At 46.4% G+C, this 20,771-nt stretch overlaps 7 non-coding genes and 2 pseudogenes across 7 annotated transcripts; all 9 read right to left on the bottom strand.

Moving 5' to 3' along the window:
* Positions 1–1,887: 1,887 nt before the first annotated feature.
* LOC130349269 (U2 spliceosomal RNA) lies at positions 1,888–2,060 on the bottom strand (annotated as a pseudogene).
* Positions 2,061–3,251: 1,191 nt separating this feature from the next.
* LOC130349301 (U2 spliceosomal RNA) lies at positions 3,252–3,429 on the bottom strand (annotated as a pseudogene).
* Positions 3,430–5,504: 2,075 nt separating this feature from the next.
* Positions 5,505–5,695, bottom strand: LOC130349261 (U2 spliceosomal RNA). The gene has a single exon (XR_008886651.1). It is a non-coding gene; the product is annotated as a U2 spliceosomal RNA (small nuclear RNA).
* Positions 5,696–7,789: 2,094 nt separating this feature from the next.
* On the bottom strand, positions 7,790–7,980 carry LOC130349129 (U2 spliceosomal RNA). The gene has a single exon (XR_008886532.1). It is a non-coding gene; the product is annotated as a U2 spliceosomal RNA (small nuclear RNA).
* Positions 7,981–10,071: 2,091 nt separating this feature from the next.
* Positions 10,072–10,262, bottom strand: LOC130349128 (U2 spliceosomal RNA). Its single transcript, XR_008886531.1, has one exon. It is a non-coding gene; the product is annotated as a U2 spliceosomal RNA (small nuclear RNA).
* A 2,094-nt stretch (positions 10,263–12,356) lies between these two features.
* On the bottom strand, positions 12,357–12,547 carry LOC130349127 (U2 spliceosomal RNA). The gene has a single exon (XR_008886530.1). It is a non-coding gene; the product is annotated as a U2 spliceosomal RNA (small nuclear RNA).
* A 2,071-nt stretch (positions 12,548–14,618) lies between these two features.
* Positions 14,619–14,809, bottom strand: LOC130349240 (U2 spliceosomal RNA). The gene has a single exon (XR_008886632.1). It is a non-coding gene; the product is annotated as a U2 spliceosomal RNA (small nuclear RNA).
* A 2,102-nt stretch (positions 14,810–16,911) lies between these two features.
* Positions 16,912–17,102, bottom strand: LOC130349125 (U2 spliceosomal RNA). Its single transcript, XR_008886529.1, has one exon. It is a non-coding gene; the product is annotated as a U2 spliceosomal RNA (small nuclear RNA).
* Positions 17,103–19,185: 2,083 nt separating this feature from the next.
* Positions 19,186–19,376, bottom strand: LOC130349124 (U2 spliceosomal RNA). Its single transcript, XR_008886528.1, has one exon. It is a non-coding gene; the product is annotated as a U2 spliceosomal RNA (small nuclear RNA).
* Between the last annotated feature and the right edge of the window lie 1,395 nt (positions 19,377–20,771).

The following is a 20,771-nucleotide window of genomic DNA, read 5'->3' as shown; positions in this document are numbered from 1 at the left end:
ATGCAATCCATAACCCGGATTTGCCAGGAACCCTTCTTACTCCTCCTACTTGCATGTGACACTGGGCTTAGGATCTGCATAGGAAACACACACACAAGCACACACCTACCTTTGTTGCCTGCAGATGCCTCCTTGGCTGTCCCCAAACGGTATCAAACCAACACCCACGGGAAGCTGTAAGCATAGAGGACATGCCTGCACCCCATTGGACTTACCTGTGTGGGTTAAACCCGGGTTATTTGACAACCTATGGCGGTGATGGTTCTGCTCAGGCAGAGCAGTGCTGATGCTCCTCATAAAGCTGTCGCTGCTGTGAAGGTTCTAGGTGACATCACAAATCCCTATGGTTACATACACAACAAAGCTGGGTTGTTGTTGTTTACACTCTGCAAGGCCTGTGGAAGTGAGTGACATCATAGCACTGTAGTTCTGAGGGTTCTAGATGGATGCAACAATCTCCTGTTGCTTCTATGAAGGCCATAATAGACGACATCACCAAACAGCTCCATAGTCACATACACAGCAAAGGAGAGATGTTGTTTACACCTAGTGATGTCAGTGGTATTGAGTGACATCACAGCACAGTGCTAAGGCTCCTGGGCCTGGACACAGCAGCGGCTGCAATATCTCAACGGAGAATACGTTTATATATATGTGTGTGTGTGCGCGTGTATATATATATATATATATATATATATATATATATATATATATTTCTCCGCCGAAATCACTTTTAAACCCATTTCCACCTTTTTCTCCCTTCTCTTCCTCTTACTTTTTTTTCACGTTTTTTTACGTTTTTCTCCTTTTCGCCTCTTTTCTGGGCGTATTATTCTTCTTTTTCTTCTTTTTTTTCGTCTAATGCATACCCCATCAGTGCAGCAATGCTTATTCAATACCGCCAGCAGATGGAGACACTGGGGGATAATTTTCTAAGGATTTATACTGATTTTTCCTGTCTGAATTTGTCGCACAGAAAGTTGCAGGCCAAATATGTGTGACATTTCTGCGACTTTAGCTTCTAGAGCATTTTTACAACATTATACATAGGTGCTGAATACATAAAAAGCGACTGTTCAGCGACAGACAAGTCGCATCGGCTGAAAGTAGGCCAGAATGTCAGTCCATGTTGGAGCAGGTTTAGATACAGTCTAAAGTATAGATCTCAAAGTCTGTGCACAGAATTTAGCAAGGGCCTCGCACCTTCTGATGCATCAGGTAGGTGCACAATAGCATAGCCTAACCCTCTGTACTTTGGTCTATATTGATGCGGGACATAGACAGCCAGCTGATGACCAATCCATTAGTGCAATGGATGGCTGGAAGCATTTGTCTTTGCCTTTGCAATACCACAGAAGCAATGCATGGTCAATGTACAGCAATGACACACCTGTGTGAACAGCCAGGAGACCCCCCCCCCCCCCATGTTATGTTACATAGTTACATAGTTAGTACGGTCGAAAAAAGACATATGTCCATCAAGTTCAACCAGGGAATTAAGGGGTAGGGGTGTGGCGCGATATTGGGGAAGGGATGAGATTTTATATTTCTTCATAAGCATTAATCTTATTTTGTCAATTAGGAACATTCAGCACCCACCCGCTATCAAGGCAGCTGCCTATCATGTCATGCCCTACCTGCACAGGTGTGCTGGCTACTCAAATGATCCAATTAAGGAGGCCATTTAGTCAGCAGCAGCAGAAGTCCTGTGCCTGGACGCTCCAACAGCGGCCAGACACAAGCAGAAGCAGAAGCAGCAGAAGCAGCAGCAGCACCACCTTTTGTTTTTTGGCTGCAGCAGCAGCAAGGCCCACAGGGCTGGCTAGCTGGCTAGCCAGCAAGCAGGTAGCAATGAAAGTAGGAATCTTTCTTTTTAACCCTGTAAGGGGGTGGTGCACTGTACCCGAAGATACTGCCATATCGGGTCAATGCATAGGGCGACGGAAGCAAGCTTCGAAATCGGCCCCCGTTCTCAAAAATCCATTTAATATATGGTCCCCAGATAGGGGACGTATCAGATATTAAACTGATAAGAACAGATTTTTGATTGAAAGAGCTTTATTTTCCGTTCAGTCATTACAAGTCGTACAATAAATTACAGTCACACAAAGCATGATAGTACAATACACAGCAAAGGTTCCCTAAGCTATACATCGCACACCATGCTACTCTAACATTCAGCTCAATCCTGCAATATAAAGGCACAAGAGATCAAACAAAAACCAAATAATACAATCTGTGATCGGGGTAGGGGTGTGGGCGACTATGTGGGGGTAGGGAGGGGGCGGATCACAGGGCCAAACTGTTGGGCTGTATCTTCAGGGAGACATGGGAGAAGGAGAGGGGTCTTCACTCCTCTTCTTCCTCATCAACGGCCGAGCTGTCCAAGATGGAATAGTCTCTAAGCAGGTTCTTGATGAACCTGCGGCAGTCCCGGACGGACATGTTTTCCCTGTTGATCACGAGGCGGTTCCTGGCAAGCCACACTGCGTCCTTAAAACAGTTCATAAGGCGCCAGGCCTCCTGGATGGCCTCCACGTCGTGGGTCCCAGGGAACAGGCCGTAAAGCACCGAATGGTACGATAGGCAGCTCCTGGGCACTGAGTCTCTGAGTTCCTGTTCTAGGGCGTCCAACAGACCCTGTGCAAAGGGGCACTGCCAAAACACGTGGAAAGATGTTTCCTCCACGTAGGGGCAACGGGGGCAGTACCGGGTCTTGCACAGGTTGCGGGCATGCATGAATGACCTGAGAGAGAGACCTCCCATGACGGCCATCCACGACAAGTCCTTGTGTCCATTGGTAAGCCGCTTTGAGGCCACATTGTTCCAAACTGTCTCTGCAGTGGCTGCGGGGAGTCCCGGAACCAGCTCGGTCGAGTCCTTAGCTCGGATGAGCTTGTGGATTGTCTTTGGCTTCCATAGGTCTGGTTTCAGTCCTTCCAGCTGGTGCTCCCTCACAAACCGGACAACATCCCCATAGAACCAGGGAGTGTTCCAGTTGTAAGGGATGGAGCTGTCCCACTTGTCCCAGCCCAGCTGTCTCCAGAGGGGCATGAGAAGCAAGCGAGACATGGACCTGCCCGCTGAGCCAGTCTTTTCTACAAGAGTCCGCTGCACCGTGACACATGCAAAGGAGGCCCTCAGCAGAGCGGGGATGTCGGGTATTCCCTTCCCACCCTTGCGGGGTTCCTTGTACATCACGGTCCTCTTGACTCTGTCCATTTTGCCCCAGACGAAGCCAAACACTGTCCGGGTGATGGCCTTGCAAACGGTGGTATGGGGAGGCCAGGCCTGTGCGGTATATTGGAGCACAGGCAAAACTTCACTCCGCAGGACAAGTGCCTTGCCTTCCATCGTGAGCTTTCTGAGCTTTTAAACTGATAAGAACAGATACTACACTTGATCTTAGCCAAAAGGCCGAGAAGCGATAACCGTGAAAGGGGCGGGCCCAACAAGGTGCCCTTCATGGGCACTATCACTGCTTGCTGTCAGGGAGGCTGCCAGACAATTTTCCATGCACACTCTGGGCTGGGGGGCAGTCAACCACCAGTACACACAGCAGAACCTAAACCCATACCATTATTGCTAAGCAGCAAGACAGGGGCCCATTGCACTCCCACGGGGCCTTTTTAAATGCAATCCATAACCCGGATTTGCCAGGAACCCTTCTTACTCCTCCTACTTGCATGTGACACTGGGCTTAGGATCTGCATAGGAAACACACACACAAGCACACACCTACCTTTGTTGCCTGCAGATGCCTCCTTGGCTGTCCCCAAACGGTATCAAACCAACACCCACGGGAAGCTGTAAGCATAGAGGACATGCCTGCACCCCATTGGACTTACCTGTGTGGGTTAAACCCGGGTTATTTGACAACCTATGGCGGTGATGGTTCTGCTCAGGCAGAGCAGTGCTGATGCTCCTCATAAAGCTGTCGCTGCTGTGAAGGTTCTAGGTGACATCACAAATCCCTATGGTTACATACACAACAAAGCTGGGTTGTTGTTGTTTACACTCTGCAAGGCCTGTGGAAGTGAGTGACATCATAGCACTGTAGTTCTGAGGGTTCTAGATGGATGCAACAATCTCCTGTTGCTTCTATGAAGGCCATAATAGACGACATCACCAAACAGCTCCATAGTCACATACACAGCAAAGGAGAGATGTTGTTTACACCTAGTGATGTCAGTGGTATTGAGTGACATCACAGCACAGTGCTAAGGCTCCTGGGCCTGGACACAGCAGCGGCTGCAATATCTCAACGGAGAATACGTTTATATATATGTGTGTGTGTGCGCGTATATATATATATATATATATATATATATATATATTTCTCCGCCGAAATCACTTTTAAACCCATTTCCACCTTTTTTTCCCTTCTCTTCCTCTTACTTTTTTTTCACGTTTTTTTACGTTTTTCTCCTTTTCGCCTCTTTTCTGGGCGTATTATTCTTCTTTTTCTTCATCTAATGCATACCCCATCAGTGCAGCAATGCTTATTCAATACCGCCAGCAGATGGAGACACTGGGGGATAATTTTCTAAGGATTTATACTGATTTTTCCTGTCTGAATTTGTCGCACAGAAAGTTGCAGGCCAAATATGTGTGACATTTCTGCGACTTTAGCTTCTAGAGCATTTTTACAACATTATACATAGGTGCTGAATACATAAAAAGCGACTGTTCAGCGACAGACAAGTCGCATCGGCTGAAAGTAGGCCAGAATGTCAGTCCATGTTGGAGCAGGTTTAGATACAGTCTAAAGTATAGATCTCAAAGTCTGTGCACAGAATTTAGCAAGGGCCTCGCACCTTCTGATGCATCAGGTAGGTGCACAATAGCATAGCCTAACCCTCTGTACTTTGGTCTATATTGATGCGGGACATAGACAGCCAGCTGATGACCAATCCATTAGTGCAATGGATGGCTGGAAGCATTTGTCTTTGCCTTTGCAATACCACAGAAGCAATGCATGGTCAATGTACAGCAATGACACACCTGTGTGAACAGCCAGGAGACCCCCCCCCCCCCCCCCATGTTATGTTACATAGTTACATAGTTAGTACGGTCGAAAAAAGACATATGTCCATCAAGTTCAACCAGGGAATTAAGGGGTAGGGGTGTGGCGCGATATTGGGGAAGGGATGAGATTTTATATTTCTTCATAAGCATTAATCTTATTTTGTCAATTAGGAACATTCAGCACCCACCCGCTATCAAGGCAGCTGCCTATCATGTCATGCCCTACCTGCACAGGTGTGCTGGCTACTCAAATGATCCAATTAAGGAGGCCATTTAGTCAGCAGCAGCAGAAGTCCTGTGCCTGGACGCTCCAACAGCGGCCAGACACAAGCAGAAGCAGAAGCAGCAGAAGCAGCAGCAGCACCACCTTTTGTTTTTTGGCTGCAGCAGCAGCAAGGCCCACAGGGCTGGCTAGCTGGCTAGCCAGCAAGCAGGTAGCAATGAAAGTAGGAATCTTTCTTTTTAACCCTGTAAGGGGGTGGTGCACTGTACCCGAAGATACTGCCATATCGGGTCAATGCATAGGGCGACGGAAGCAAGCTTCGAAATCGGCCCCCGTTCTCAAAAATCCATTTAATATATGGTCCCCAGATAGGGGACGTATCAGATATTAAACTGATAAGAACAGATACTACACTTCATCTTAGCCAAAAGGCCGAGAAGCGATAACCGTGAAAGGGGCGGGCCCAACAAGGTGCCCTTCATGGGCACTATCACTGCTTGCTGTCAGGGAGGCTGCCAGACAATTTTCCATGCACACTCTGGGCTGGGGGGCAGTCAACCACCAGTACACACAGCAGAACCTAAACCCATACCATTATTGCTAAGCAGCAAGACAGGGGCCCATTGCACTCCCACGGGGCCTTTTTAAATGCAATCCATAACCCGGATTTGCCAGGAACCCTTCTTACTCCTCCTACTTGCATGTGACACTGGGCTTAGGATCTGCATAGGAAACACACACACAAGCACACACCTACCTTTGTTGCCTGCAGATGCCTCCTTGGCTGTCCCCAAACGGTATCAAACCAACACCCACAGGAAGCTGTAAGCATAGAGGACATGCCTGCACCCCATTGGACTTACCTGTGTGGGTTAAACCCGGGTTATTTGACAACCTATGGCGGTGATGGTTCTGCTCAGGCAGAGCAGTGCTGATGCTCCTCATAAAGCTGTCGCTGCTGTGAAGGTTCTAGGTGACATCACAAATCCCTATGGTTACATACACAACAAAGCTGGGTTGTTGTTGTTTACACTCTGCAAGGCCTGTGGAAGTGAGTGACATCATAGCACTGTAGTTCTGAGGGTTCTAGATGGATGCAACAATCTCCTGTTGCTTCTATGAAGGCCATAATAGACGACATCACCAAACAGCTCCATAGTCACATACACAGCAAAGGAGAGATGTTGTTTACACCTAGTGATGTCAGTGGTATTGAGTGACATCACAGCACAGTGCTAAGGCTCCTGGGCCTGGACACAGCAGCGGCTGCAATATCTCAACGGAGAATACGTTTATATATATGTGTGTGTGTGCGCGTATAAATATATATATATATATATATATATATATATATATATATTTCTCCGCCGAAATCACTTTTAAACCCATTTCCACCTTTTTCTCCCTTCTCTTCCTCTTACATTTTTTTCACGTTTTTTTACGTTTTTCTCCTTTTCGCCTCTTTTCTGGGCGTATTATTTTTCTTTATCTTCTTTTTTTTCGTCTAATGCATACCCCATCAGTGCAGCAATGCTTATTCAATACCGCCAGCAGATGGAGACACTGGGGGATAATTTTCTAAGGATTTATACTGATTTTTCCTGTCTGAATTTGTCGCACAGAAAGTTGCAGGCCAAATATGTGTGACATTTCTGCGACTTTAGCTTCTAGAGCATTTTTACAACATTATACATAGGTGCTGAATACATAAAAAGCGACTGTTCAGCGACAGACAAGTCGCATCGGCTGAAAGTAGGCCAGAATGTCAGTCCATGTTGGAGCAGGTTTAGATACAGTCTAAAGTATAGATCTCAAAGTCTGTGCACAGAATTTAGCAAGGGCCTCGCACCTTCTGATGCATCAGGTAGGTGCACAATAGCATAGCCTAACCCTCTGTACTTTGGTCTATATTGATGCGGGACATAGACAGCCAGCTGATGACCAATCCATTAGTGCAATGGATGGCTGGAAGCATTTGTCTTTGCCTTTGCAATACCACAGAAGCAATGCATGGTCAATGTACAGCAATGACACACCTGTGTGAACAGCCAGGAGACCCCCCCCCTCCCCCCCCCATGTTATGTTACATAGTTACATAGTTAGTACGGTCGAAAAAAGACATATGTCCATCAAGTTCAACCAGGGAATTAAGGGGTAGGGGTGTGGCGCGATATTGGGGAAGGGATGAGATTTTATATTTCTTCATAAGCATTAATCTTATTTTGTCAATTAGGAACATTCAGCACCCACCCGCTATCAAGGCAGCTGCCTATCATGTCATGCCCTACCTGCACAGGTGTGCTGGCTACTCAAATGATCCAATTAAGGAGGCCATTTAGTCAGCAGCAGCAGAAGTCCTGTGCCTGGACGCTCCAACAGCGGCCAGACACAAGCAGAAGCAGAAGCAGCAGAAGCAGCAGCAGCACCACCTTTTGTTTTTTGGCTGCAGCAGCAGCAAGGCCCACAGGGCTGGCTAGCTGGCTAGCCAGCAAGCAGGTAGCAATGAAAGTAGGAATCTTTCTTTTTAACCCTGTAAGGGGGTGGTGCACTGTACCCGAAGATACTGCCATATCGGGTCAATGCATAGGGCGACGGAAGCAAGCTTCGAAATCGGCCCCCGTTCTCAAAAATCCATTTAATATATGGTCCCCAGATAGGGGACGTATCAGATATTAAACTGATAAGAACAGATACTACACTTGATCTTAGCCAAAAGGCCGAGAAGCGATAACCGTGAAAGGGGCGGGCCCAACAAGGTGCCCTTCATGGGCACTATCACTGCTTGCTGTCAGGGAGGCTGCCAGACAATTTTCCATGCACACTCTGGGCTGGGGGGCAGTCAACCACCAGTACACACAGCAGAACCTAAACCCATACCATTATTGCTAAGCAGCAAGACAGGGGCCCATTGCACTCCCACGGGGCCTTTTTAAATGCAATCCATAACCCGGATTTGCCAGGAACCCTTCTTACTCCTCCTACTTGCATGTGACACTGGGCTTAGGATCTGCATAGGAAACACACACACAAGCACACACCTACCTTTGTTGCCTGCAGATGCCTCCTTGGCTGTCCCCAAACGGTATCAAACCAACACCCACGGGAAGCTGTAAGCATAGAGGACATGCCTGCACCCCATTGGACTTACCTGTGTGGGTTAAACCCGGGTTATTTGACAACCTATGGCGGTGATGGTTCTGCTCAGGCAGAGCAGTGCTGATGCTCCTCATAAAGCTGTCGCTGCTGTGAAGGTTCTAGGTGACATCACAAATCCCTATGGTTACATACACAACAAAGCTGGGTTGTTGTTGTTTACACTCTGCAAGGCCTGTGGAAGTGAGTGACATCATAGCACTGTAGTTCTGAGGGTTCTAGATGGATGCAACAATCTCCTGTTGCTTCTATGAAGGCCATAATAGACGACATCACCAAACAGCTCCATAGTCACATACACAGCAAAGGAGAGATGTTGTTTACACCTAGTGATGTCAGTGGTATTGAGTGACATCACAGCACAGTGCTAAGGCTCCTGGGCCTGGACACAGCAGCGGCTGCAATATCTCAACGGAGAATACGTTTATATATATGTGTGTGTGTGCGCGTATATATATATATATATATATATATATATATATATATATATATATATATATATTTCTCCGCCGAAATCACTTTTAAACCCATTTCCACCTTTTTTTCCCTTCTCTTCCTCTTACTTTTTTTTCAAGTTTTTTTACGTTTTTCTCCTTTTCGCCTCTTTTCTGGGCGTATTATTCTTCTTTTTCTTCTTTTTTTTCGTCTAATGCATACCCCATCAGTGCAGCAATGCTTATTCAATACCGCCAGCAGATGGAGACACTGGGGGATAATTTTCTAAGGATTTATACTGATTTTTCCTGTCTGAATTTGTCGCACAGAAAGTTGCAGGCCAAATATGTGTGACATTTCTGCGACTTTAGCTTCTAGAGCATTTTTACAACATTATACATAGGTGCTGAATACATAAAAAGCGACTGTTCAGCGACAGACAAGTCGCATCGGCTGAAAGTAGGCCAGAATGTCAGTCCATGTTGGAGCAGGTTTAGATACAGTCTAAAGTATAGATCTCAAAGTCTGTGCACAGAATTTAGCAAGGGCCTCGCACCTTCTGATGCATCAGGTAGGTGCACAATAGCATAGCCTAACCCTCTGTACTTTGGTCTATATTGATGCGGGACATAGACAGCCAGCTGATGACCAATCCATTAGTGCAATGGATGGCTGGAAGCATTTGTCTTTGCCTTTGCAATACCACAGAAGCAATGCATGGTCAATGTACAGCAATGACACACCTGTGTGAACAGCCAGGAGACCCCCCCCCCCCCCCATGTTATGTTACATAGTTACATAGTTAGTACGGTCGAAAAAAGACATATGTCCATCAAGTTCAACCAGGGAATTAAGGGGTAGGGGTGTGGCGCGATATTGGGGAAGGGATGAGATTTTATATTTCTTCATAAGCATTAATCTTATTTTGTCAATTAGGAACATTCAGCACCCACCCGCTATCAAGGCAGCTGCCTATCATGTCATGCCCTACCTGCACAGGTGTGCTGGCTACTCAAATGATCCAATTAAGGAGGCCATTTAGTCAGCAGCAGCAGAAGTCCTGTGCCTGGACGCTCCAACAGCGGCCAGACACAAGCAGAAGCAGAAGCAGCAGAAGCACCACCTTTTGTTTTTTGGCTGCAGCAGCAGCAAGGCCCACAGGGCTGGCTAGCTGGCTAGCCAGCAAGCAGGTAGCAATGAAAGTAGGAATCTTTCTTTTTAACCCTGTAAGGGGGTGGTGCACTGTACCCGAAGATACTGCCATATCGGGTCAATGCATAGGGCGACGGAAGCAAGCTTCGAAATCGGCCCCCGTTCTCAAAAATCCATTTAATATATGGTCCCCAGATAGGGGACGTATCAGATATTAAACTGATAAGAACAGATACTACACTTGATCTTAGCCAAAAGGCCGAGAAGCGATAACCGTGAAAGGGGCGGGCCCAACAAGGTGCCCTTCATGGGCACTATCACTGCTTGCTGTCAGGGAGGCTGCCAGACAATTTTCCATGCACACTCTGGGCTGGGGGGCAGTCAACCACCAGTACACACAGCAGAACCTAAACCCATACCATTATTGCTAAGCAGCAAGACAGGGGCCCATTGCACTCCCACGGGGCCTTTTTAAATGCAATCCATAACCCGGATTTGCCAGGAACCCTTCTTACTCCTCCTACTTGCATGTGACACCGGGCTTAGGATCTGCATAGGAAACACACACACAAGCACACACCTACCTTTGTTGCCTGCAGATGCCTCCTTGGCTGTCCCCAAACGGTATCAAACCAACACCCACGGGAAGCTGTAAGCATAGAGGACATGCCTGCACCCCATTGGACTTACCTGTGTGGGTTAAACCCGGGTTATTTGACAACCTATGGCGGTGATGGTTCTGCTCAGGCAGAGCAGTGCTGATGCTCCTCATAAAGCTGTCGCTGCTGTGAAGGTTCTAGGTGACATCACAAATCCCTATGGTTACATACACAACAAAGCTGGGTTGTTGTTGTTTACAGTCTGCAAGGCCTGTGGAAGTGAGTGACATCATAGCACTGTAGTTCTGAGGGTTCTAGATGGATGCAACAATCTCCTGTTGCTTCTATGAAGGCCATAATAGACGACATCACCAAACAGCTCCATAGTCACATACACAGCAAAGGAGAGATGTTGTTTACACCTAGTGATGTCAGTGGTATTGAGTGACATCACAGCACAGTGCTAAGGCTCCTGGGCCTGGACACAGCAGCGGCTGCAATATCTCAACGGAGAATACGTTTATATATATGTGTGTGTGTGCGCGTATATATATATATATATATATATATATATATATATATATATATTTCTCCGCCGAAATCACTTTTAAACCCATTTCCACCTTTTTTTCCCTTCTCTTCCTCTTACTTTTTTTTCACGTTTTTTTACGTTTTTCTCCTTTTCGCCTCTTTTCTGGGCGTATTATTCTTCTTTTTCTTCTTTTTTTTCGTCTAATGCATACCCCATCAGTGCAGCAATGCTTATTCAATACCGCCAGCAGATGGAGACACTGGGGGATAATTTTCTAAGGATTTATACTGATTTTTCCTGTCTGAATTTGTCGCACAGAAAGTTGCAGGCCAAATATGTGTGACATTTCTGCGACTTTAGCTTCTAGAGCATTTTTACAACATTATACATAGGTGCTGAATACATAAAAAGCGACTGTTCAGCGACAGACAAGTCGCATCGGCTGAAAGTAGGCCAGAATGTCAGTCCATGTTGGAGCAGGTTTAGATACAGTCTAAAGTATAGATCTCAAAGTCTGTGCACAGAATTTAGCAAGGGCCTCGCACCTTCTGATGCATCAGGTAGGTGCACAATAGCATAGCCTAACCCTCTGTACTTTGGTCTATATTGATGCGGGACATAGACAGCCAGCTGATGACCAATCCATTAGTGCAATGGATGGCTGGAAGCATTTGTCTTTGCCTTTGCAATACCACAGAAGCAATGCATGGTCAATGTACAGCAATGACACACCTGTGTGAACAGCCAGGAGACCCCCCCCCTCCCCCCCCCATGTTATGTTACATAGTTACATAGTTAGTACGGTCGAAAAAAGACATATGTCCATCAAGTTCAACCAGGGAATTAAGGGGTAGGGGTGTGGCGCGATATTGGGGAAGGGATGAGATTTTATATTTCTTCATAAGCATTAATCTTATTTTGTCAATTAGGAACATTCAGCACCCACCCGCTATCAAGGCAGCTGCCTATCATGTCATGCCCTACCTGCACAGGTGTGCTGGCTACTCAAATGATCCAATTAAGGAGGCCATTTAGTCAGCAGCAGCAGAAGTCCTGTGCCTGGACGCTCCAACAGCGGCCAGACACAAGCAGAAGCAGAAGCAGCAGAAGCAGCAGCAGCACCACCTTTTGTTTTTTGGCTGCAGCAGCAGCAAGGCCCACAGGGCTGGCTAGCTGGCTAGCCAGCAAGCAGGTAGCAATGAAAGTAGGAATCTTTCTTTTTAACCCTGTAAGGGGGTGGTGCACTGTACCCGAAGATACTGCCATATCGGGTCAATGCATAGGGCGACGGAAGCAAGCTTCGAAATCGGCCCCCGTTCTCAAAAATCCATTTAATATATGGTCCCCAGATAGGGGACGTATCAGATATTAAACTGATAAGAACAGATACTACACTTGATCTTAGCCAAAAGGCCGAGAAGCGATAACCGTGAAAGGGGCGGGCCCAACAAGGTGCCCTTCATGGGCACTATCACTGCTTGCTGTCAGGGAGGCTGCCAGACAATTTTCCATGCACACTCTGGGCTGGGGGGCAGTCAACCACCAGTACACACAGCAGAACCTAAACCCATACCATTATTGCTAAGCAGCAAGACAGGGGCCCATTGCACTCCCACGGGGCCTTTTTAAATGCAATCCATAACCCGGATTTGCCAGGAACCCTTCTTACTCCTCCTACTTGCATGTGACACTGGGCTTAGGATCTGCATAGGAAACACACACACAAGCACACACCTACCTTTGTTGCCTGCAGATGCCTCCTTGGCTGTCCCCAAACGGTATCAAACCAACACCCACGGGAAGCTGTAAGCATAGAGGACATGCCTGCACCCCATTGGACTTACCTGTGTGGGTTAAACCCGGGTTATTTGACAACCTATGGCGGTGATGGTTCTGCTCAGGCAGAGCAGTGCTGATGCTCCTCATAAAGCTGTCGCTGCTGTGAAGGTTCTAGGTGACATCACAAATCCCTATGGTTACATACACAACAAAGCTGGGTTGTTGTTGTTTACACTCTGCAAGGCCTGTGGAAGTGAGTGACATCATAGCACTGTAGTTCTGAGGGTTCTAGATGGATGCAACAATCTCCTGTTGCTTCTATGAAGGCCATAATAGACGACATCACCAAACAGCTCCATAGTCACATACACAGCAAAGGAGAGATGTTGTTTACACCTAGTGATGTCAGTGGTATTGAGTGACATCACAGCACAGTGCTAAGGCTCCTGGGCCTGGACACAGCAGCGGCTGCAATATCTCAACGGAGAATACGTTTATATATATGTGTGTGTGTGCGCGTATATATATATATATATATATATATATATATATATTTCTCCGCCGAAATCACTTTTAAACCCATTTCCACCTTTTTTTCCCTTCTCTTCCTCTTACTTTTTTTTCACGTTTTTTTACGTTTTTCTCCTTTTCGCCTCTTTTCTGGGCGTATTATTCTTCTTTTTTTTCGTCTAATGCATACCCCATCAGTGCAGCAATGCTTATTCAATACCGCCAGCAGATGGAGACACTGGGGGATAATTTTCTATGGATTTATACTGATTTTTCCTGTCTGAATTTGTCGCACAGAAAGTTGCAGGCCAAATATGTGTGACATTTCTGCGACTTTAGCTTCTAGAGCATTTTTACAACATTATACATAGGTGCTGAATACATAAAAAGCGACTGTTCAGCGACAGACAAGTCGCATCGGCTGAAAGTAGGCCAGAATGTCAGTCCATGTTGGAGCAGGTTTAGATACAGTCTAAAGTATAGATCTCAAAGTCTGTGCACAGAATTTAGCAAGGGCCTCGCACCTTCTGATGCATCAGGTAGGTGCACAATAGCATAGCCTAACCCTCTGTACTTTGGTCTATATTGATGCGGGACATAGACAGCCAGCTGATGACCAATCCATTAGTGCAATGGATGGCTGGAAGCATTTGTCTTTGCCTTTGCAATACCACAGAAGCAATGCATGGTCAATGTACAGCAATGACACACCTGTGTGAACAGCCAGGAGACCCCCCCCCCCCCATGTTATGTTACATAGTTACATAGTTAGTACGGTCGAAAAAAGACATATGTCCATCAAGTTCAACCAGGGAATTAAGGGGTAGGGGTGTGGCGCGATATTGGGGAAGGGATGAGATTTTATATTTCTTCATAAGCATTAATCTTATTTTGTCAATTAGGAACATTCAGCACCCACCCGCTATCAAGGCAGCTGCCTATCATGTCATGCCCTACCTGCACAGGTGTGCTGGCTACTCAAATGATCCAATTAAGGAGGCCATTTAGTCAGCAGCAGCAGAAGTCCTGTGCCTGGACGCTCCAACAGCGGCCAGACACAAGCAGAAGCAGAAGCAGCAGAAGCAGCAGCAGCACCACCTTTTGTTTTTTGGCTGCAGCAGCAGCAAGGCCCACAGGGCTGGCTAGCTGGCTAGCCAGCAAGCAGGTAGCAATGAAAGTAGGAATCTTTCTTTTTAACCCTGTAAGGGGGTGGTGCACTGTACCCGAAGATACTGCCATATCGGGTCAATGCATAGGGCGACGGAAGCAAGCTTCGAAATCGGCCCCCGTTCTCAAAAATCCATTTAATATATGGTCCCCAGAAAGGGGACGTATCAGATATTAAACTGATAAGAACAGATACTACACTTGATCTTAGCCAAAAGGCCGAGAAGCGATAACCGTGAAAGGGGCGGGCCCAACAAGGTGCCCTTCATGGGCACTATCACTGCTTGCTGTCAGGGAGGCTGCCAGACAATTTTCCATGCACACTCTGGGCTGGGGGGCAGTCAACCACCAGTACACACAGCAGAACCTAAACCCATACCATTATTGCTAAGCAGCAAGACAGGGGCCCATTGCACTCCCACGGGGCCTTTTTAAATGCAATCCATAACCCGGATTTGCCAGGAACCCTTCTTACTCCTCCTACTTGCATGTGACACTGGGCTTAGGATCTGCATAGGAAACACACACAAGCACACACCTACCTTTGTTGCCTGCAGATGCCTCCTTGGCTGTCCCCAAACGGTATCAAACCAACACCCACGGGAAGCTGTAAGCATAGAGGACATGCCTGCACCCCATTGGACTTACCTGTGTGGGTTAAACCCGGGTTATTTGACAACCTATGGCGGTGATGGTTCTGCTCAGGCAGAGCAGTGCTGATGCTCCTCATAAAGCTGTCGCTGCTGTGAAGGTTCTAGGTGACATCACAAATCCCTATGGTTACATACACAACAAAGCTGGGTTGTTGTTGTTTACACTCTGCAAGGCCTGTGGAAGTGAGTGACATCATAGCACTGTAGTTCTGAGGGTTCTAGATGGATGCAACAATCTCCTGTTGCTTCTATGAAGGCCATAATAGACGACATCACCAAACAGCTCCATAGTCACATACACAGCAAAGGAGAGATGTTGTTTACACCTAGTGATGTCAGTGGTATTGAGTGACATCACAGCACAGTGCTAAGGCTCCTGGGCCTGGACACAGCAGCGGCTGCAATATCTCAACGGAGAATACGTTTATATATATGTGTGTGTGTGCGCGTATAAATATATATATATATATATATATATATATATATATATATATATATATATTTCTCCGCCGAAATCACTTTTAAACCCATTTCCACCTTTTTCTCCCTTCTCTTCCTCTTACATTTTTTTCACGTTTTTTTACGTTTTTCTCCTTTTCGCCTCTTTTCTGGGCGTATTATTCTTCTTTTTCTTCTTTTTTTTCGTCTAATGCATACCCCATCAGTGCAGCAATGCTTATTCAATACCGCCAGCAGATGGAGACACTGGGGGATAATTTTCTAAGGATTTATACTGATTTTTCCTGTCTGAATTTGTCGCACAGAAAGTTGCAGGCCAAATATGTGTGACATTTCTGCGACTTTAGCTTCTAGAGCATTTTTACAACATTATACATAGGTGCTGAATACATAAAAAGCGACTGTTCAGCGACAGACAAGTCGCATCGGCTGAAAGTAGGCCAGAATGTCAGTCCATGTTGGAGCAGGTTTAGATACAGTCTAAAGTATAGATCTCAAAGTCTGTGCACAGAATTTAGCAAGGGCCTCGCACCTTCTGATGCATCAGGTAGGTGCACAATAGCATAGCCTAACCCTCTGTACTTTGGTCTATATTGATGCGGGACATAGACAGCCAGCTGATGACCAATCCATTAGTGCAATGGATGGCTGGAAGCATTTGTCTTTGCCTTTGCAATACCACAGAAGCAATGCATGGTCAATGTACAGCAATGACACACCTGTGTGAACAGCCAGGAGACCCCCCCCCTCCCCCCCCCATGTTATGTTACATAGTTACATAGTTAGTACGGTCGAAAAAAGACATATGTCCATCAAGTTCAACCAGGGAATTAAGGGGTAGGGGTGTGGCGCGATATTGGGGAAGGGATGAGATTTTATATTTCTTCATAAGCATTAATCTTATTTTGTCAATTAGGAACATTCAGCACCCACCCGCTATCAAGGCAGCTGCCTATCATGTCATGCCCTACCTGCACAGGTGTGCTGGCTACTCAAATGATCCAATTAAGGAGGCCATTTAGTCAGCAGCAGCAGAAGTCCTGTGCCTGGACGCTCCAACAGCGGCCAGACACAAGCAGAAGCAGAAGCAGCAGAAGCAGCAGCAGCACCACCTTTTGTTTTTTGGCTGCAGCAGCAGCAAGGCCCACAGGGCTGGCTAGCTGGCTAGCCAGCAAGCAGGTAGCAATGAAAGTAGGAATCTTTCTTTTTAACCCTGTAAGGGGGTGGTGCACTGTACCCGAAGATACTGCCATATCGGGTCAATGCATAGGGCGACGGAAGCAAGCTTCGAAATCGGCCCCCGTTCTCAAAAATCCATTTAATATATGGTCCCCAGATAGGGGACGTATCAGATATTAAACTGATAAGAACAGATACTACACTTGATCTTAGCCAAAAGGCCGAGAAGCGATAACCGTGAAAGGGGCGGGCCCAACAAGGTGCCCTTCATGGGCACTATCACTGCTTGCTGTCAGGGAGGCTGCCAGACAATTTTCCATGCACACTCTGGGCTGGGGGGCAGTCAACCACCAGTACACACAGCAGAACCTAAACCCATACCATTATTGCTAAGCAGCAAGACAGGGGCCCATTGCACTCCCACGGGGCCTTTTTAAATGCAATCCATAACCCGGATTTGCCAGGAACCCTTCTTACTCCTCCTACTTGCATGTGACACTGGGCTTAGGATCTGCATAGGAAACACACACACAAGCACACACCTACCTTTGTTGCCTGCAGATGCCTCCTTGGCTGTCCCCAAACGGTATCAAACCAACACCCACGGGAAGCTGTAAGCATAGAGGACATGCCTGCACCCCATTGGACTTACCTGTGTGGGTTAAACCCGGGTTATTTGACAACCTATGGCGGTGATGGTTCTGCTCAGGCAGAGCAGTGCTGATGCTCCTCATAAAGCTGTCGCTGCTGTGAAGGTTCTAGGTGACATCACAAATCCCTATGGTTACATACACAACAAAGCTGGGTTGTTGTTGTTTACACTCTGCAAGGCCTGTGGAAGTGAGTGACATCATAGCACTGTAGTTCTGAGGGTTCTAGATGGATGCAACAATCTCCTGTTGCTTCTATGAAGGCCATAATAGACGACATCACCAAACAGCTCCATAGTCACATACACAGCAAAGGAGAGATGTTGTTTACACCTAGTGATGTCAGTGGTATTGAGTGACATCACAGCACAGTGCTAAGGCTCCTGGGCCTGGACACAGCAGCGGCTGCAATATCTCAACGGAGAATACGTTTATATATATGTGTGTGTGTGCGCGTATATATATATATATATATATATATATATATATATATATATTTCTCCGCCGAAATCACTTTTAAACCCATTTCCACCTTTTTTTCCCTTCTCTTCCTCTTACTTTTTTTTCAAGTTTTTTTACGTTTTTCTCCTTTTCGCCTCTTTTCTGGGCGTATTATTCTTCTTTTTCTTCTTTTTTTTCGTCTAATGCATACCCCATCAGTGCAGCAATGCTTATTCAATACCGCCAGCAGATGGAGACACTGGGGGATAATTTTCTAAGGATTTATACTGATTTTTCCTGTCTGAATTTGTCGCACAGAAAGTTGCAGGCCAAATATGTGTGACATTTCTGCGACTTTAGCTTCTAGAGCATTTTTACAACATTATACATAGGTGCTGAATACATAAAAAGCGACTGTTCAGCGACAGACAAGTCGCATCGGCTGAAAGTAGGCCAGAATGTCAGTCCATGTTGGAGCAGGTTTAGATACAGTCTAAAGTATAGATCTCAAAGTCTGTGCACAGAATTTAGCAAGGGCCTCGCACCTTCTGATGCATCAGGTAGGTGCACAATAGCATAGCCTAACCCTCTGTACTTTGGTCTATATTGATGCGGGACATAGACAGCCAGCTGATGACCAATCCATTAGTGCAATGGATGGCTGGAAGCATTTGTCTTTGCCTTTGCAATACCACAGAAGCAATGCATGGTCAATGTACAGCAATGACACACCTGTGTGAACAGCCAGGAGACCCCCCCCCCATGTTATGTTACATAGTTACATAGTTAGTACGGTCGAAAAAAGACATATGTCCATCAAGTTCAACCAGGGAATTAAGGGGTAGGGGTGTGGCGCGATATTGGGGAAGGGATGAGATTTTATATTTCTTCATAAGCATTAATCTTATTTTGTCAATTAGGAACATTCAGCACCCACCCGCTATCAAGGCAGCTGCCTATCATGTCATGCCCTACCTGCACAGGTGTGCTGGCTACTCAAATGATCCAATTAAGGAGGCCATTTAGTCAGCAGCAGCAGAAGTCCTGTGCCTGGACGCTCCAACAGCGGCCAGACACAAGCAGAAGCAGAAGCAGCAGAAGCAGCAGCAGCACCACCTTTTGTTTTTTGGCTGCAGCAGCAGCAAGGCCCACAGGGCTGGCTAGCTGGCTAGCCAGCAAGCAGGTAGCAATGAAAGTAGGAATCTTTCTTTTTAACCCTGTAAGGGGGTGGTGCACTGTACCCGAAGATACTGCCATATCGGGTCAATGCATAGGGCGACGGAAGCAAGCTTCGAAATCGGCCCCCGTTCTCAAAAATCCATTTAATATATGGTCCCCAGATAGGGGACGTATCAGATATTAAACTGATAAGAACAGATACTACACTTGATCTTAGCCAAAAGGCCGAGAAGCGATAACCGTGAAAGGGGCGGGCCCAACAAGGTGCCCTTCATGGGCACTATCACTGCTTGCTGTCAGGGAGGCTGCCAGACAATTTTCCATGCACACTCTGGGCTGGGGGGCAGTCAACCACCAGTACACACAGCAGAACCTAAACCCATACCATTATTGCTAAGCAGCAAGACAGGGGCCCATTGCACTCCCACGGGGCCTTTTTAAATGCAATCCATAACCCGGATTTGCCAGGAACCCTTCTTACTCCTCCTACTTGCATGTGACACCGGGCTTAGGATCTGCATAGGAAACACACACACAAGCACACACCTACCTTTGTTGCCTGCAGATGCCTCCTTGGCTGTCCCCAAACGGTATCAAACCAACACCCACGGGAAGCTGTAAGCATAGAGGACATGCCTGCACCCCATTGGACTTACCTGTGTGGGTTAAACCCGGGTTATTTGACAACCTATGGCGGTGATGGTTCTGCTCAGGCAGAGCAGTGCTGATGCTCCTCATAAAGCTGTCGCTGCTGTGAAGGTTCTAGGTGACATCACAAATCCCTATGGTTACATACACAACAAAGCTGGGTTGTTGTTGTTTACAGTCTGCAAGGCCTGTGGAAGTGAGTGACATCATAGCACTGTAGTTCTGAGGGTTCTAGATGGATGCAACAATCTCCTGTTGCTTCTATGAAGGCCATAATAGACGACATCACCAAACAGCTCCATAGTCACATACACAGCAAAGGAGAGATGTTGTTTACACCTAGTGATGTCAGTGGTATTGAGTGACATCACAGCACAGTGCTAAGGCTCCTGGGCCTGGACACAGCAGCGGCTGCAATATCTCAACGGAGAATACGTTTATATATATGTGTGTGTGTGCGCGTATATATATATATATATATATATATATATATATATATATATATTTCTCCGCCGAAATCACTTTTAAACCCATTTCCACCTTTTTTTCCCTTCTCTTCCTCTTACTTTTTTTTCACGTTTTTTTACGTTTTTCTCCTTTTCGCCTCTTTTCTGGGCGTATTATTCTTCTTTTTCTTCTTTTTTTTCGTCTAATGCATACCCCATCAGTGCAGCAATGCTTATTCAATACCGCCAGCAGATGGAGACACTGGGGGATAATTTTCTAAGGATTTATACTGATTTTTCCTGTCTGAATTTGTCGCACAGAAAGTTGCAGGCCAAATATGTGTGACATTTCTGCGACTTTAGCTTCTAGAGCATTTTTACAACATTATACATAGGTGCTGAATACATAAAAAGCGACTGTTCAGCGACAGACAAGTCGCATCGGCTGAAAGTAGGCCAGAATGTCAGTCCATGTTGGAGCAGGTTTAGATACAGTCTAAAGTATAGATCTCAAAGTCTGTGCACAGAATTTAGCAAG

The sequence above is a fragment of the Hyla sarda genome, unplaced genomic scaffold, assembly GCF_029499605.1.
Source record: "Hyla sarda isolate aHylSar1 unplaced genomic scaffold, aHylSar1.hap1 scaffold_91, whole genome shotgun sequence".
In the NCBI taxonomy this organism is placed as follows: domain Eukaryota; kingdom Metazoa; phylum Chordata; class Amphibia; order Anura; family Hylidae; genus Hyla; species Hyla sarda.
Note: the sequence above shows the minus strand (reverse complement) of the source record. Positions and strands in the feature narration are given on the sequence as shown.